Source organism: Schistocerca gregaria, chromosome 2 (assembly GCF_023897955.1).
Source record: "Schistocerca gregaria isolate iqSchGreg1 chromosome 2, iqSchGreg1.2, whole genome shotgun sequence".
Classification (NCBI taxonomy): domain Eukaryota; kingdom Metazoa; phylum Arthropoda; class Insecta; order Orthoptera; family Acrididae; genus Schistocerca; species Schistocerca gregaria.
The window spans coordinates 543171765-543189477 of NC_064921.1; the positions used below are offsets into that span (position 1 = coordinate 543171765).

Genomic DNA, 17713 nt, shown 5'->3' on the forward strand with positions numbered 1-17713 from the left:
TATTTCTGGCATTTGAATTTACATTTCCTTTTAGCAAAGCTCGAAAAGCTCTCTGGGTGAACGCTACGAGAAGAAAAGATTGGAAGTCTACCAAATATAGAAAAATTAGTTCTCAGTATTTTCGAAAGAGAACATAGGCTGCATGTCAGTTTCACTACTCCATGTTGAGGAAGATGCTGGATTACGAAAGCAGCCTGTTCAGAACACATATTTCTCTCCTTGGTTATAACAAAAACAAAGTTAAATTAACGAGGCGAACCTGGTCGTAATACTGGTCAGATGCGCATCTGAGACCAGAAAGACGTAAGAAAATACCTTCCTGATGCTGTGGTATTCAGGAAAGCACTGTATCATTTATTGTTTTAAACAACTGTTGCCGGCATAAGACAGAAATTAAGAACGAGAAACAATCGTAAACAGTTTTCTGATAATGTTTTGGGCCGTCTAACTTGGCGGCCCTAGCTTCAAAGTAACATACAGAGTAAGCCTCTAGTGCCGTCTCCCTCCAGGATGGTGAGAAAGAAAACTATATTCAATGAGATCATAGAGAAATAATTTTTTTACTGATATATACCTAAAATATCTAGAGAGAAGTTCAGCCTTGTTTTTGTCAACTATAACAGCCGTACGAGTCTGCATGAACATTACGTTCAGTTATTTTTGTGTAGACATTTCTTCCAATAAAAACTTACCAGATTTTCGTCGGGTTCTGTTGATATGCATCCCGGAGTGTGTTCTGAGTACCTGCTTACAAAGGACTCTGCTATTCGTATTCCTTTAGTACCAGGGAAATGGAGTGTTTTCCTGGTGATTCTGACATCACCAGATAATGTGGAGAATCATCCTATGCTAATACGCCATGAAAATCACTTCTCGCGATACAACTGAACGCATGAAATAAGGACGGACACGTGTAACACACTAAACACTCGCAGCCAGCAGCTTTTACGACTATTTTGTGTCAGGAGAGTGCTGCATCCCGAATGCTTCACAGAAAAACACCTCTAGGTGGAAGATGTGTAACAACTAAACAGTAAAAATCGGATAGCGTCATAAAAGTATAGTGAAGGTAATGAGCAGACCTAACGGAGACCTGTTATAGCACAACACAGCATTTTATTACGGCGGGAGGATCCCCCGTTTTGTGATGCTTGTTGTGTGCACATCTCTGTTCGCCACATTTTAACGAAGTGCATTTTATACCGTGATGCAAGGATAGAAGCAAAAATTGCTGGGGATCTGCCCTCTATTTTATCTCATGATGAGACGAGTGTCACTAGCGTTTTAAAGTTTTGCGACGTGTCTGGACTCTAGCCTAAGCTTTTTGGCTGGAGGTTTTAGTGTGTTGCAGAGTTGCTGGCTCCTCCCTTTTTTCCTTGCGGTCAACCAGCCACTTCCATCTGCTATATTGTGTTAGCTCCTTCTACCACTTTCTTCCTGTGCCATTCATGTTTTACTACTGATGCAATGCTTCGTCCCACGCTTCGGATGGGTACGCAAATAGTTTTCCAGCCTTTGTTCCCTGTGTTTTACTTTCTGTTTTGTCTTCCTGTTCTGGGTATTTTCCTAACAGCGAGGGCGCCGAAGACCTTGCCGCCGTGCGCCCATACAGACCTCTCCATCCATCCATCCAGTTATAACGCACCCACACTACGTTTCCATATTCGAAAGTAGTTGTGGCTGATTTACAATGTAGCCTAAGGTTGAAACTGACACAGATTCTCAGTTTTAATTCTTTGATTAATTGAAATGTGCTCTTAGTGCAGCAGAGACCGTTCAATGCAAGAACGTAATTACATACATTGGATGCAAGGAACCAGAATGTACGTATCACATTCAATTATATTGTCACATTGACTATATCTTTCCAGGAAGTTACTAAATAAATGTTGACACTTTTATTACTGTTACATTGCACTACATAGAAAATTTGAGAAAACTGTAAGAACACTGAAATTGTATTTGTAATTAACTAATATCTGATTCAAATACACTTGTTACTAGAATCATCAGAATTATGTTTCCTGTGTATATTTATTATCTTCAACTAATTGCTGACAGTGACAGCGATGGAGAAGGGCAGAATTCATATCGTGTCGTATTCCCTTTAGAAATATCTACAGCAGTGTTTGAAACGGAGACATATACGGCAGTCTGGGAATTGACAAAGAAACTGATCGTCAGCCAGTTCTACAATTTCGTGTTGTTGTCTCTCTTTGAGTAGAAGACATGTCCTTTAGTTTCCCCAGTCCAAATTTTTTTATAATACATGTTGTAGCAGCCGCCTTCAAATACTGCTAGTAAAATCTATTTAGCACGTTTTCTGGATATTGTAAGCTTTATATACAAAAATATTGTCTCAATGTCAAAAACTGAATACACAGGTTTCGAAAGCTTTCTCCTCAAGTAACATTTACTTTAGATAATGTATTCAGTTGCTGATCAAAACTGACTATTGGTTGTCCCCGTGTTGTGCATGTGGACAGTGTCGTGAAATAAAACTTTAAACTTCATGAAGGGCAAATAGTAAATTATTCTGTATGGCTTCTCTCAGGTGCACAGAAAACAGGTAGTATTCTTTGAAAAACTCAACTGCAAGCTACTATTCCTCAGATAAAAAAGTCTCATGGCTGCACAACTGACTGACTAGCAAGTCGATTACAGGAACTAATTCTGTCCTCAATAAAAGTTGTATAACTAAAATTCAGTACAGAGGTACGTTATGGACGATGCGTAATATGAAGTGCGATGATACGCTAAAAAATCCATAAAAAACAGGTTACTGCTCCACTCGCAAGGAAATAGCTGTTAAAAATTACCACTGCTGTTTACTGAAAATTAATGTACTTGCTAGCACGACACCTGGCAGTTCAGACTACACACTGTTATCACAAGAATGCAAGGTGAGATCAGCCCTGACATGAAAGTGACTTACCTCTTGTCCAGTGTGTGTGTGTGTGTGTGTGTGTGTGTGTGTGTGTGTGTGTGTGTATGTGTGTATGTCTGGAGTACTGACGTTCTCGAAAGCAAATACAAATCAACAGATGCAGCAGTTCCACTTAAGATAAATAATCTACTATAGACATTTTTTGTCAGAAACAAACTTTTGCTTGGTGTGGTGTATAAGGTGGAATCCATACAAGTGAAAATTCCAATGTTTACTGTGAATCACTGAGACAGATTTTAATTTCAAGGCAACTGCTTTTGAGAAATCAAACTCTAATTACTGAGAAAAAGACACTACAACAATAGAAAGCTAGCAATTACAAAATTCTCTCATTACAAAGAGTATAAACATACCTTTAAAATTCCTCCAAAATCTTCATCACTATAAGAACTAGAAAGTATTATACTTCAGTTTTTTTTAATCTTCGTAGTAAATTACTCTACATAGATACACAGAAAAAAGGTCGCATTCTTTGAAAAACCCAACTGCATGCTACTATGCCTCAGATAAGAAAGCCTCACATCTACACAACTGACTGGCAATTCAACTACAGATAAAATTAAACACATAATCAAGAATCTTATTCACTGCTTTCATTCAGTACAGTAAAACTGAACTATTGGCAATAGCAGAAAACACATAAGAACCTCACAGCGTTTCACTACAGAACATATAATTAAATTCAGGAACCACTGCGAAAATGCGATAGTATAGTTGTTTAGCTGTATAATAGCTGGACAGACACAGGATGTCCCATGTACAACACGACGTTGACTGGACGAGAACGGGATATCCGATCTCGCGAGAGAAAGTGCCATCGGCTCAGGAGACGAGCTGGTCCACGTGATTTCAGCTCTCTGTGCTCTACAATGACAGTTGTCAGCTTTATTTGACTCGCAAATCACACATTTGCTCAGGAAAATGGATGCTGCGTTAACTCTGTTACCCATAGTCGAAGAAGAGCGGAGAAGATCGCGAAGAATATTCTGGACCCGACGACGGCTTGAACAGTCAATTGTTAGTGGAGGAATACTACATAATGCTCTATAACGTTCTAAGATACCTATTAGCAGAAGTTATTTATTAACTCAATTGAGCTTCATCCCACTTTAGGTTCTAAATTAAATATAGATTGAGTATAGTTAAAGTATAGAGTCAGTTGCCGCGTATGTAATATCCGTATTCTCGGTCTTGCTTTGCCTGCCAACATTCTGAAATAATGTGCTCGTACATAGATTTCAATATCGAGATTCATTTCGTAATTTCATTCGAATGGAAGAGGAGATTTTTTTCTAAGTTACGCGCCATCATTGAAAAAGATATTTACCAGAAAGATGCAAATATAACAGAAAGCTTTATAATAAAAAAACTTCCAGTGTGCAACTTGTGTTTATTTTCAGGCATAGATTGGCAGTCACACCAGGTTTCTGGCTATTGGGGAAACAGTCAATCCGTTGGCATTTACAACAAGAACTGCATAAAATTCTTTATTCATAGTAAATAATATCAACTTTTGAGATGATACTTCTATTAAACGGAATAAGAAAGACCCAGAATCTTTTAGAAAAGAAAAGGTTTGTTTGATTGTTTACAACATACTCCGTTACAATATATGTAATACTAAAGGTGTATGTGTGTGTGTGTGTGTGTGTGTGTGTGTGTGTGTGTGTGTGTGTGTGAATTGGAGTGTAATGTTTGTGTTGTATGATGACAGTCACGGAGAGAAGGGAGCAGGTGAACCTGGGTGCCGGCACATAGCCTGCTCCTTGCGAATAGCACCGAAGTCGCTGCCACGATAACCGAGGGACGGATCAGCACCAACAGTCTCACATGCCCTCACTTCATAATACTCTGCGGAGAGGACTGGTAAAAAAACAGGAAATTAGTGCGAAGTCTGCTTACCAGGAACTTTATTCCAGCATCTCTCCTTCCCTTGGCGGCCAAACACTGGCAGTAAAAATTTGTTTCCGTCATCAGGACTCCAACCGGCTTACGAGCCCTACATACGGTGCCCTAGTGACCTGAACCATGGAGGAGGAAACAAATTAGAAGAAGGTGGACGCCATCATACTACCTTTCACTTAACGGCTCGCAAAGCACGATACGATAAACAGTGCTACGGTATGGACATGATACCGGACCTACGTATTCGATGTCCACTGTCTAATCCATTTATCTACAGATATCATTATTTGGTATTTATTATACAAATTGTACCAAAAAGACGTGCTTTTGATAGATTGTCATTCTGCTGTAGCAATGAAACGGTGTACTTTCGTAGCACACAAGTTATAACAATAAAAACATCAACTACAGGGAAGCAGTACCTTTCGATATACAGTGTCTTGCCATTTTATTATAAAAAATAGTAGCTAAAACGACGCATTTTCGAGAGATCCTCCATGTGCTGATGCTTAGAAACAACTTGTATCCGTAACACACATAGTCTATGAGAAAGGAAACTCACTAAATATCACTTTTAACGCCATACGATATGGTGGCTACTACGTACTGCTTGTGACGTAAAACGATGCCGTATGTTATTGGCCACCTTTCTTCCCACGAGACAAAAATCTGACATGTCAGATTCCTTATTTCACAGTCCGCAATGTAGCGGAACGTAGAATTCCACGATGTGACGTCACCAGCTCCTCGTCCACGAATCTCTTCACGTCGCCAGCTGCCACTTAGCACTTCCGACCACTGTGTCAGTAGCATGCGATCCCGGACGTGTACACTCCTGCTCCAACCGTGCCTAGTAAAGGAGGCGCATTACTTTAGCTGGCTTTTGCAGTCTGTCCAGGATGGAGAGGTTTTTTTTCTTTTGATTAATCTCGGGAGCTTTATCGGAATACACGTACTGGTAGAACAATAGACGTTTGTCTCTGGAATGTCCTCATCCGTTGAATCGGGAGACTCTGAATGTTGTAAACACACTACTGTGTTGTGTAATTATATTACCGTATCACTTCCGTCATACCATAACTACCGTTAGATAGTTGACCAACATCGTGCAACGATCTTTCAGAGAACTGACAAGTAACAGAAAAAACTACTATTATTTCGTGTAGGACAACAACAGATGATAACACCCCACAATGCGTCTATGACAGAGTTATGATGGTCCTTTTTTTTCATTATCTCGTGCGTCTTTCCAAGACCGTTGCTAACTTCTCTAGCTTTTTCGTGGCTAAAACCGGTACGCCAGCTATCACACTCTGGACAACGAGCCAGAGCATCATGAGGGGATGGTTGCCGCAGCCTGTGCAGCCGCTCAGTCTCACAGAAATCAAATTGTTCATGAAACACCCTATGAGTATGACAAAATGTACAGTTCATCATTTTTTATAATCCACAAAATTCGCTAGTTGTGTAACGAAAACTGTAGTCGGTATTTACAAAAATTCCTTGAACGATTTTATTATAGTTGTCTCTTTTTTTTAAATGTGCATTATTATTGCATGGTAACTGAAACGAAACTTTCTCGGGAAGACTACCTGACGAAAAAGTGAAGAACCCAGAAAGACAGGAACACACGAAATGATAAGTCAGGTTGAGAGGGTATGAGATGTTACTTCAACGAATACAAAATCGAGTCAAATTTACAAACAACTTGGCAGTATGAGCCCAGTTATCAGTATGACGTTGCACCTCATCTGGCTTGGATGAAAGCAGTTGACACAGTTGTGTAGGGTGTCATAAAGGCGTTCTTTGCTCTCGTGAGGTAAACTGGCCCGCAATTGTTTTAACTAGTCTCTGATATCATGGGATAGGATAAAAACGACGTCCAGGCTGGTGCCAAAAATGTTCTATCATCGACAGATCTGGTTATCTCACTGGGCTAGAAGTACCTGAACATCATACGAACAGTTCATAGACATACGTGCCATGTGAGGACTAGCATCGTCACGTTGATAAATGGCATTACTGTTCTGTCGCGTGAGAGGCAACATATGAGGACGCAGGATGTCCGTGACAAATCGTTGTGTCATCGCAGTTCCCTCACTCACTGCCAGCCTTGACCACATGTCACACTCAGTGACTCCCCACACCTTGACATCAGGAGTTAAGACGGTGGTGCCTCCACACACCATTGGAAGAATGAGGCCTCTAGCCAGGTCGCCGCCATACTCGCCGATGGTGATCGATTAGAAACTTGATGACGAGTACGCCTACCCCCATCTTGCCAATCAGTCAAACATCGGACCACTGCCCCAGAAATCTGGATATTGCACTATTAGAAATGCCACCCAAGTGGAGACCCACAATGCAGCCCCTTTCAAATTGTCAGGTGCTGATAACGCTGACTCACGCGAGTATGCGTCATCTCCGTCTCCTTCACCGTTATCATTCAACATTTTGACGTTGTTTACGACCCTTGTGTATCTTAATAGGTAGTGAAACAACAGTAAATACGAGGGTGAGTCAATTGAAAACCTTAAATTTGTAATAAGAAATCGCAATTTCGCGTCGTTATCCTGTAAGTTGGTAAGCGTGCTACAAACAGCGTGCAGAGAGGCCTGTAAGTGGCAGCACAGTGCAGATGCACACATACCGTCGCAGTATCAGTATAAAGATGGCCGCCCCACTTGCGACTTGCACCAGGGAAGAACAGCGTTCTGTTATTTGGTTTTCGTGCAGTGAAGGTGTGAAACCTATTGAAATTCATCGACGAATGAAGGTTCGGTACGGCGATGCATGTTTGTCACAGCAGCAAGCCTACGAATGGAGTAGGAAGTTCGCAAATGGTGTGACTTCAGTGGAAGATGCTCCTCGTCCAGGTCAGGCACAACGAGTTATGACTCCACAGAACATTGCAGCAGTTGAAGCCTAGGTGAAGGAAAACCGCCGAGTAACACTGAATGGCATTGCAGCATGTTTACTGATTAGTCATGGGTCAGCACACCATATTGTGCATGATGTGCTCCAGTTTCACAAAGTGTCTGCAAGATGGGTGCCACGGAAGCTGACTCCTGAAATGAGAGAACGACGTGTTGATGCTTGTGAAGAACTTCTTCGGCGCTTTGAACGAGAAGGTGATGGCTTCCTTGCAAGAGTCGTTACTGGCGACGAAACTTGGGTTCACTTCCACCAAACGGAAACGAAGAGAGCGAGCAAGGAATGTCGCCATTCCTCATCACCAAAACCAAAGAAGTTTCGAACAGAACCATCAGCATGGAAGGTTATGTTGACTCTCTTTTGGGACGAAAAAGGCGTCATTTTGGAGAATTACATGCTCAGAGGGACCACTGTCAACAGTGCATCAAACATAAATCCTCTAAAAAATTATCTTCGGCCTGCAATCAAATCAAAGCGACGTGGATTGCTGCCAGCAGGTGTCCTTTTGCAACAAGACAACGCAAGGCTCCACACTGCCCGTACAACAGTTGCAATAATCACAGACCTGCATTTTGAGTGCCTTTCTCATCCACCATATCACCAGACTTTGCCCCAAGTGATTTCTATATGTCTGGACCACTCAAAGACGCAATGGACAGAAAGAAGTTCCGTTCTGATGAAGAGGTACTCCACGTGGTGCATGAGTGGTTGCGTGGACTACCGAAAGAATTTTTTTCTAAAGCAATTTATACACTTTGTAAGCGCTGGAGACTTGCATTGAGCGTGGGGGAGATTATGTTGAAAAGTTATACTGTTTTGTACCACTTCTGCACAATAAATAATATTTTTAAAAAATATTTGCGGTATCCATTTGACTCACCCTTCTACTATCAACACTAATGCACTCTACTGACCGTTTCCCTGACACAGAGAATTTACATACCTGTGTCTGATGTGTACGTGTGCGAAGTTCCATTGACATCCAAGCATGTCTTGTGGATGCTGCAGATTTTGTCAGGCAGACTATATTTAACGTTTTTATTGGGTCATTATTACGCACTACTTTACCTGGTATGGAAACATCCCGACTTTTCTACTTCTTTTTCGTATAGATACTTAGTTTTTAACCAATTTTAAATTTTTATGTTTAAATGCTGCATGTTGCTACAAATTTTGAATACACCTTCGTTAGTGCTTTGAAGATGTGTGTACCATGATTATTCGGTAAGCACTTTTCAGTCAAAGAGAATACTTTTCTGTATGTTAGTTATTTATACTCACGTTATCCCTTACGATCTGCAGTACCTCTCTTCAGCTTTCGGCCTGGTTATCCGTTGTCTTGTCTTTTAGTTGATTTTATCCACTACCAGGTCAGACGATACATTTCTCTAGTCGTCTCTTCCTCCAGCAATAAAATGCCTGAAGTCGCCTAGTTTAGACACGTTGGTTAACACCAGCGTACCATAGAAATCATATTTACGAGTTTCCACAAGGCTATTTCAACTGCCAAAGATTATTCAGAGTTTTGTTATGTATATATTTCTGTGAATTCGATTAGTTTTCGATACCAGATGTGTTATCTGATTTCGTACAATGGAGTTAGGAAGAGTGGGAGAGAAGGATAAATCATTTTGAGATTGTGGAAAGATCTTCGGCAAAACTCGACTTTCGGAAAAGACAAACAACAGAGCGCAAACTCAATGTGTTAGTTAGAAGTGACCTTGAGCCAGACTTTACTCCTACTGCTGGCTGTTGTCCGCAGTGCAGGATCGCTGTGCCTAGTGGGTCAGCTCGCTGTTTCACGGTGTCCGCTCATTACGTAGCGAGACTCGGTTTCCTTGTGAAGTATAGTGCTGCCCGTCTTGGCAACGACTCAGCGGCGCAGCGCCGACGCATACGTCGTAACGCACCAACAAGAGCGTGCCAACACGTGTACTGCCAAACTGGGTTGCTTGGCACAGCGGAATGTCTTACATTTTACTTTTAATACCTCGGCAGACGTCTTCTCGTAAAGGTCTCGGCTATATTTCTGCGTGGACAGCGGTCCTATACTAAGTACTTGGCTCAGACAACTGCTCTATGGTGATAACTGATACAAAGTGCTAATATTATGCTAGCGGTATTCTTTTCTACAGCCACGTATATTTTGTAATTCATTTCGGATGTGTTTTGTATTCTTCATTAGTTTCTCAGCTTATAATCTCTTCAGTACCTCGCATCGACCGTTACACACTGTCTCGGTCTCTTGATTCTTCACTCTCGTGACTGGTTTTATGCGACCCGCCAAGAATTCCTTTCCTGTGCCGAACTCTTCATCTCAGTGTAGCACTTGCGGCCTACGTCCTCAATTATTCGTTGCATGTATTCCAATCTCTTTCTCCCCCTACCGTTTTTTCCGTCTACAGCTCTCTCTAGTAGCATGGAAATTATTCTCTGATGACTTCAAACATGTCCTATCATCCTGTCCCTTCTTCGTGTCAGTGTTTTCCACACAGTAGTGGAAACCAGTATACAGGCAGGGAACTTATGACAGTAATACTACAATGTCTGCCTCATACTGTAAAGATTTTATTAAGTAGTAAATACATATAAGACATAAACAAGCGCAATAGAATTACATAGTTTCTTTCACAACACGAGTAACAAGATAATGCGTTTGCCTTTCCTGCGTGGAAATTGGTGGAGAGGCACTCACTGTCCTTGGCACTGTTAGTACTTTTTCCAAACTCTGTTCTTGCTAATTGCCTCAAAAATTCTCGTTATCATTGATTTTGTTACGGCTTGTAGCTCTTGCAGCGAAATTGTCCCCCACCCTTCTCGCATCATACTTCGCAGCTCACGTACGACCTCAATGTGCCTTCCATTGCGATAAACGCGCCTTGCAAGTATTCCGCAAAGGTATTCCCTGTGGTTCATATCCGAGCTACGTGCAGACTAGGGAAAGACATAGATATATTTACGTGAAAACCACCTTTTCGTTGTAGCAGAAACATGCACAAATGCATTTTCTTCTTGAAACATAACATTTTCATTCCCTAGGTCTCCATAAATTCTAATCAATTCAGCCTCTAGCATCTCAGTGTACATGTTAGAGTTCGTTAAAGTGTTCATCCAAAGCAACGCGCGATTTATCTATAGTGCAGAAGGCTGCCGAAATCATAATACTTCCACCACCAAAATTTCTGCTCATTATCACCTGCTGCTCTGTTCGCAGACCACGCCAATAATACTGAAATCAATCCCGACCATCTAAATTAAACTTTTCTTATCACTGAAGGTCACTTTACCCCATTCTTAAGTCCATAACATACGTTTTTCAGCAAAAATCCAATTTAGCCTCTAAATGTTCGGGTGAAAATTTGTCTTGCATATCCGCCAGTTACTGACAACTGTAGATCAGCAACATGTTGTGAAGAATAACGGTTTGTGGCCCTTTATTGCGGGAAAGAAACCGCTTCGATGCCTCAAATAATTTTCTAAGTAGCCCATATTTTACTCTCTGCCGATATCGTGCGCCAAACCTAACGAAATTATTCAGCACTGTGCTTGTACGGTTCAGCTTCTGGGCGATTTGACGATTAGACAGTCCCATTTCCGTATAAGCACGATTTTAGCTTTTTCATCTCTTGATAACTGTGTTCCGCGAGGCACTGTCACATTTGTGGTTTATGTACACAACACACAATGCCACTAATGGTGTCTGCGTCCTGTCTGCAGTAGAGGCACACACGCACTCACTCACACGACGAACAGCCGACTGCCTTTCTTCTGAGTTCAACCCCTTACACCTGAATCGTCCATGTCTTGTGATATACCGTATTATCGACATAATATAAAAGATAGTTTTATTGCATTTGCCACTGTACTGCATCTCATACTGTTGCATATACGCTGTCCGCAACTATTCGAGCGGACAATGTTAATTTTCCTTCAGATATTCATGCTTTCATACTAATTTTCGCCACTGTCTGTTCCTTTCTTCGCCAGTTCTGCGGACGAGCTCTTCATTCCTTACTTTATCATCCCCTGACTTTCAACTTTCTTCTGTAGCACCAAGTCCCAAATGCTTGCATTCTCTTCTGTTCCGATTTTCCCACAGTCCAAGTGTCATTACCACACAACACTATGCTCTAAACGTACAATCTCACAATTTTCTTCCTAGGACTAAAGGATAATACTTTTCATACCAGTAGACCTTTCTTGGCAGGACTGCCCTCGTTGCCTTTGCGTTTGCTTTTTATGCTCTCCTTGCTTTGTACGTCATACGTTATTTTGCAACCAAGGTAGAAGATTTTCATAACTTCGTCTACTTTGTGATCATCAATTTTGATGTTAAGTTTCTCGCTATTCTCATTTCTGCTGTTCCTCAATAATTTTGTCCTTTTCCGGTTTACTCTCAATTCATATGCTGTACTCATTAGATGTTCACTCCATTCAACCGATACTTCTTCGCTTCCATTGAGGGTTGCAATGTCATCAACAAATCTTATCACTGATATCTTTTTGGCCTGAATTTGAATCCCACTTTAGATCCTTTCTTTTATTTCCGCCATTACTTCTTCGATTTATAGATGGAACAGTAGAGGTGAAAGACTGCCCCTCTTCTTCTCCATTTACAAGCATAATCCGAACAATTTGTTTTTGGTCTTCCTGTCTTATTGTTTCCTCTTAGTTCTTGTTTGTACTGCATATCACCCGTTTTTTCCTCTAGCTTACTCCTACTTTTCTCAGAATTTCGAACGTCTTGCACCGCTTTACACGGTCGAACATTTTTTCTAGGTCGACAAATCCTATGAGCGTGCATTGATATTTTTGTCTTGCTTTCATAACAAAGCGCAACGTCAAAACTGCCACTCTGGTGCTTTCACCTTTCCTAAAGCCATGATTGATAGTCGTCTCACGGATCATTGGATTTCTTTTTCATTCTTCTACGTATTATTGTTGTCAGCTCCGTGGATGCTTGAGCTGTTAAGCTGATTCCGCGATAGCTATCGCACTTACCTGAGCTTGCTATCTTTGGAAATGTGTGGATGATATTTTTCCTAAAGTCTGTTGGTACGTCGCCAGTCTACAAAAAAACTTGAATATTTGTTGGTTCCCCCAATGGTTACAAAAAATTCCAATGGTATGCTGGCTGTGCTGTCGACCTTACTTGATCTCAGATATCCCAGAGCTCTTTTAAATTCTGACTCTAATATTGCCTCCTGTACCTCTTTCATATCGATTCCAATTCCTCCTTCTTTCACATCATCAGATATATCCTTCCCCTCATAGAAACCTTCAATGTCCTCTCCCCGCCTATATGTTCTCTCCTCTGCATTTAACAGTGGAATTCCTAAAGTGCTCCTAATGTTACCACACCTGCTTTTAATTTCATCGAAGGTTGTTTTGAGTATTCTACATGCTGAATCAATCCTCTTACGATCACTGCTTTTTCGATTTCTTCAGATTTTTCCTGCAGCCATTCCACCTTGGCTAACCTGCACTACCTATTTGCTCCGTTTTTAAGTGGTTTATATTGCTGTAGACCTGTCATCCCTCAATGCTCTTTACTTCCTTCTTTCGTTGATCAGTTTAATTATTTCTTGTTACCCAAGAAATTTTTACCGTTCTTGTACCTATGTTTGTCTGTCTAGCATCTGTATTGTCATTTTTAGAGATATCTACTGATATTCAGCAGAACTGCCAACTCCTGTATTCTTTTACACAACATTTAAATCTTGAGCGAACTTCAATTGCGTCTCATCATTCCTTACTACTTCAGTATCCCATTTACTTCCACAATGATTCTTTCTGACTAATCTCTTCAGTTTCACTCTACTCTTCATCATAATTAAATTCTGATCTGATTCTATATTTGTTCCTGGGTACGTCTTACATCCAGTATCTGATTTTGGATCTCTGTCTGACAATTACGTAATCCAGGTGGAATCTTCCCGTGCCTCGGGTCTTTTCCAAGTTTGCCTCCTCCTCTTGTGACTGTTGAACACAGTATTCACTATTACCATCTCAAACTTATTGCAGAAAATTAGCCTTAATCCTCTCTCACTCGTACTGCCCATCCCTTACTCTCCAGTAATGCTTTCTTTTATTGCTTTCCTGCAATTGCGTTCCAATCCCACATGATTATTAGATCGTCATCTCCTTTTACATACTGATTACCCGTTCATTATCCACATACTTTCTATATCTCTTCACTGCTGCTTGCATCATCGGCTTGTATGCCAGAACTATGGTGGTCGCCGTTGGTTTTCTGCCGAATCTGATGAGAACAGACAAATCATTGAACTGTTCACATTATCTCAATCTTCCTCATACCATTCTCTCCTTATATTCATATCACCCTGTCTTCGTCTGACCAGAAATCGTTATCTTTTTTCCATTTCACTTCACTGAACCCCATTGAAATGGAAATGAGCGTTTGGCGTCATTGGCCGGGAGGTCCCTTACAGTGCAACTGAACCCCATTACATCTACAGACTAAGCATTTGCATTTCCCTTTTCAGACTCTCTAACTTTTCCATTGCGTTCAAACTTCTAACATTCCATATTTCGACTCGCAGAATTGTATTTCTTCGTTAGTTATTCGATTTTTTTTTCTCGTGGTCATCTCCCCCTTGGCAGTCACTTCCCGGGGATCCGATTGGGGTAGAAATCCTGAATCTTTTGCCAACGGAGAGATTATCATTACACTTTTTTCAATTACAGGCCACGTTTTGTGGATAACGTTATATGTGTTTAAAGCAATGGTTTCTACTGCCTTCTGCATCCTCATACCGTTGATTATTGCTGATCTTTCCGCCTTTTAGAGGTCTTTTCCTAGCCCAAGGACAAGAGAGTGTCCTGAACCTCTTTCCGCTCCTCCGCCCTGTTTGACAAGGCCGTCTGCAGAACGAGGGTAAGTTATTATGACGCAAGTTTCCGGCTGTCATTACTGAAAATTTTTATTCAGAATGTAACCAGTGGATGGGCTTCAACCCAGGACCTACGATGTTGTGATTACTAGTCAAAGATGCTACACCTAGACCAAGGGTTCACTCACTCATCCTAGTAATGCCAAAAACCTGCATTTCGAGTAATCTAGCTGTATTTGACTATAAAACTAAAATCCTCTTAAATCTGCTTTTCATTGTTGCAGTCCATTTTAAATAGTAAGTTCCCCAATGTTTACGCATGATTCTGCTCCCTGCTTCATTACTTAACAAGAATGTTCTAATGCCATCACAGCAATCTGGCCAAGATGACTGCAACAAAGATGTTTTTCATTGTTCAAAAGTCAAGCAATTTCTTCTCTCAAACATTAGTTTATTGTTATTATTATTTTGTTATGTTCTTTTTGAGTTATTCATGCCATTTTTCATTTCTAATTGCTTGTATTCTTTCACTCTTTTTTCTCCCTGGTCTACATAGCCCTGTATCCATTGGTCAACAGACAGCATAGAAAACAGTGAAAATTTAATTTTATTAATAAAACTGTCTAGATCTAGTGATATTTATTTATTATGACCGGTTCAACTTTAAGTTAAAGTCCTTCTTCAGAATGTGAGCCCCCTGTGGGTCGTGCTGATGGGTTCTCGGCTGCAGATCGCAGATCTCCTACGGGCAGTGATGTCTAAATTTAAGATAAAATTAACTCTCATCATTATTACTATCATTATTATTATTATTATTATTATTGCAACTGCTTAATTATAATTATGAAAATGTTATGCCTAGTTAGCTTGACAGAGACAAAATCAACTACTTGGTATTCACAAGCTCTATATTCTTCACGGACATCATAATCACTCCATTCCCCAATATCCAACTTTGCTTATCAAGTACCTATCACCATTCTAAAACCTTCAATTAAAGAGCCCATATGTCCAACGACTTTTCTGTAAACGTACTACTCACTATATCTATTGTATCTCCTTCTTCTTTTCAGCCACACATCCGTAGAACAATCTAAGCAGTGTCCTACTTCTGATCTAAAACCACGCTGCATTCAAGAGCAACTCAACTTTTCCACGTAACTGCAAGCGTAACACGTTATTAGTACCCATTTTACACGTACAGAGTAAATTAATTAGATATATCGTCCTGATTATATGTATAAAACTGCACTGGGGCCATAACTTTAACAAATAAAGCCAATGTACAAATAAATAAATCACATATATGGCCTAAATGTTTACAACATTGTCGCAACTTCCATCGCATTTACAGTTATTACTGTTATTTTTGTTAGCATTAGCACTATAACTATTATCATTGTATTTCATTTGACTGTAACCTTTATGCTTTGCATTAACCAATATGTAGCGTCGTGTTTCAAGTTATCAGAATGTTCACCACCACCTGTTTCGCAGTGAAAGAGCATCTTAGCGGCTTAAACTTGTAAAATGAAATAAATTCCTACATAAATGAACAAATAAAACTGGATTTATGAATTTTCTGTCACACGTTTAGCATCCTGTGGATCTCATCTCCGATATCACCTGAATGGAAAAGCTACGTGACAGGCCAACCTCAACAGGCAATGAAGAAAACTGTGGCTTTTGAACAAAGAGAAAATTGAGATCTTGTATTATCAGTCAGGAATTACCCAACAGTAAAACGACAGATTAGCATCGAAAATTTGACAAGGTCGTGGCAATGTCTGGCGGATCTAGAAGTAATCATCCAGTACCTACTAACACGTGTTTCACAGCTGACGTCATCTACAAGCCGTTTGACTCTACGCACTGTCCGTAAAATATTGTCCTCCCCAATCATCGGTCACTTCCTAGTCCATCATTTCACGATCACATTCATTATTTAAATTTGTATTTGCACATCTCAGAGGGGTAATTACTGGAAAACAATGAAGTGTGTGTAATAGCGTTGTCTAAGCGTTAACACCGACTTTCGATTTATGTGTATCTTTCTAATTCTCTAAAATTTCGGGGCTTCTAAAGTATTTGAATAACTGCTACCCAGAACTTAAGCAATTAATTTCAAGACGTACAGAAATACATTATGATTAATATGATTTTCGTAAAATGACCAGGAATAACTGGCCCGTAACGGACTGTTAAAAATACAAAATCAAACAACATTTAATCGTGAAAACAATATTTTTGGAAATACAGAATAGGAAACAATGTTTTTTGCCTATGTTTATTACGCTTTATGAGTAACGTTCCAGACAAGAAAGGCTGCACCATGTAGTGGAGGATTTTTCTTAGGACATCAAATATAGGGTGATGAAGTTGGTCAAGGCTGTTATTATTGGGATATTCTGGTAAAAACTGGTGCGATGCAGCTCTCTAATCAATCCTGTGCAAGAATTATCTTTGCATATACTGCCATCTACATCCACCTGACCCTACTCAGGATGGGTCCTGCAATTACCTACCCAGTCTTTAGCCCTTAGTGTAATATAAAAATTAAATCACTGCACAATAGTTAAATGTTTTCTTAAATCATACTTCAAATAGAAAATATAAGCTAAGGCATCAGGCTATGACAGATGTTGTTGTTACTCTGCTACAGAAGAATTTAAAGGAATACTGAATTTAATCAGCTAATAGTCGGTTGTCTAAATAGTAGAGTATGCATCTGTGACATTACAACCACTCACAGAACCAAAATAGTTAATGTGCCACTACCCTTGAATGAAAGCAGTTCTAATCTTAACACATGATATCACAGTTAGCATAATGATGAACTGTTAAACTTTTTCATCATAAACACTAATTTCACTAAGTCTGGCTACATTCATACATAAATAAGAATAGTATATGTAAAATAGTAATTAAGCCTTATGCTCACGTTATTTGAATTATTACACCATGGTGTCACCTTGCATGTAAGTCCTAACACTGAATATAATAAGTAAACTACAGCGTCCACCATCAAAATTTGTAAAATGAGTTATTTTGTGTCTCATATGTAAAACAGCTC

General features: G+C 40.1%; 1 protein-coding gene across 1 annotated transcript in view; it reads left to right on the top strand.

The window, feature by feature from the left end:
• Positions 1 to 17713, top strand: part of LOC126335871 (uncharacterized) — a 1498073-nt gene that overhangs the window by 955428 nt on the left and 524932 nt on the right. The window lies entirely within an intron of this gene.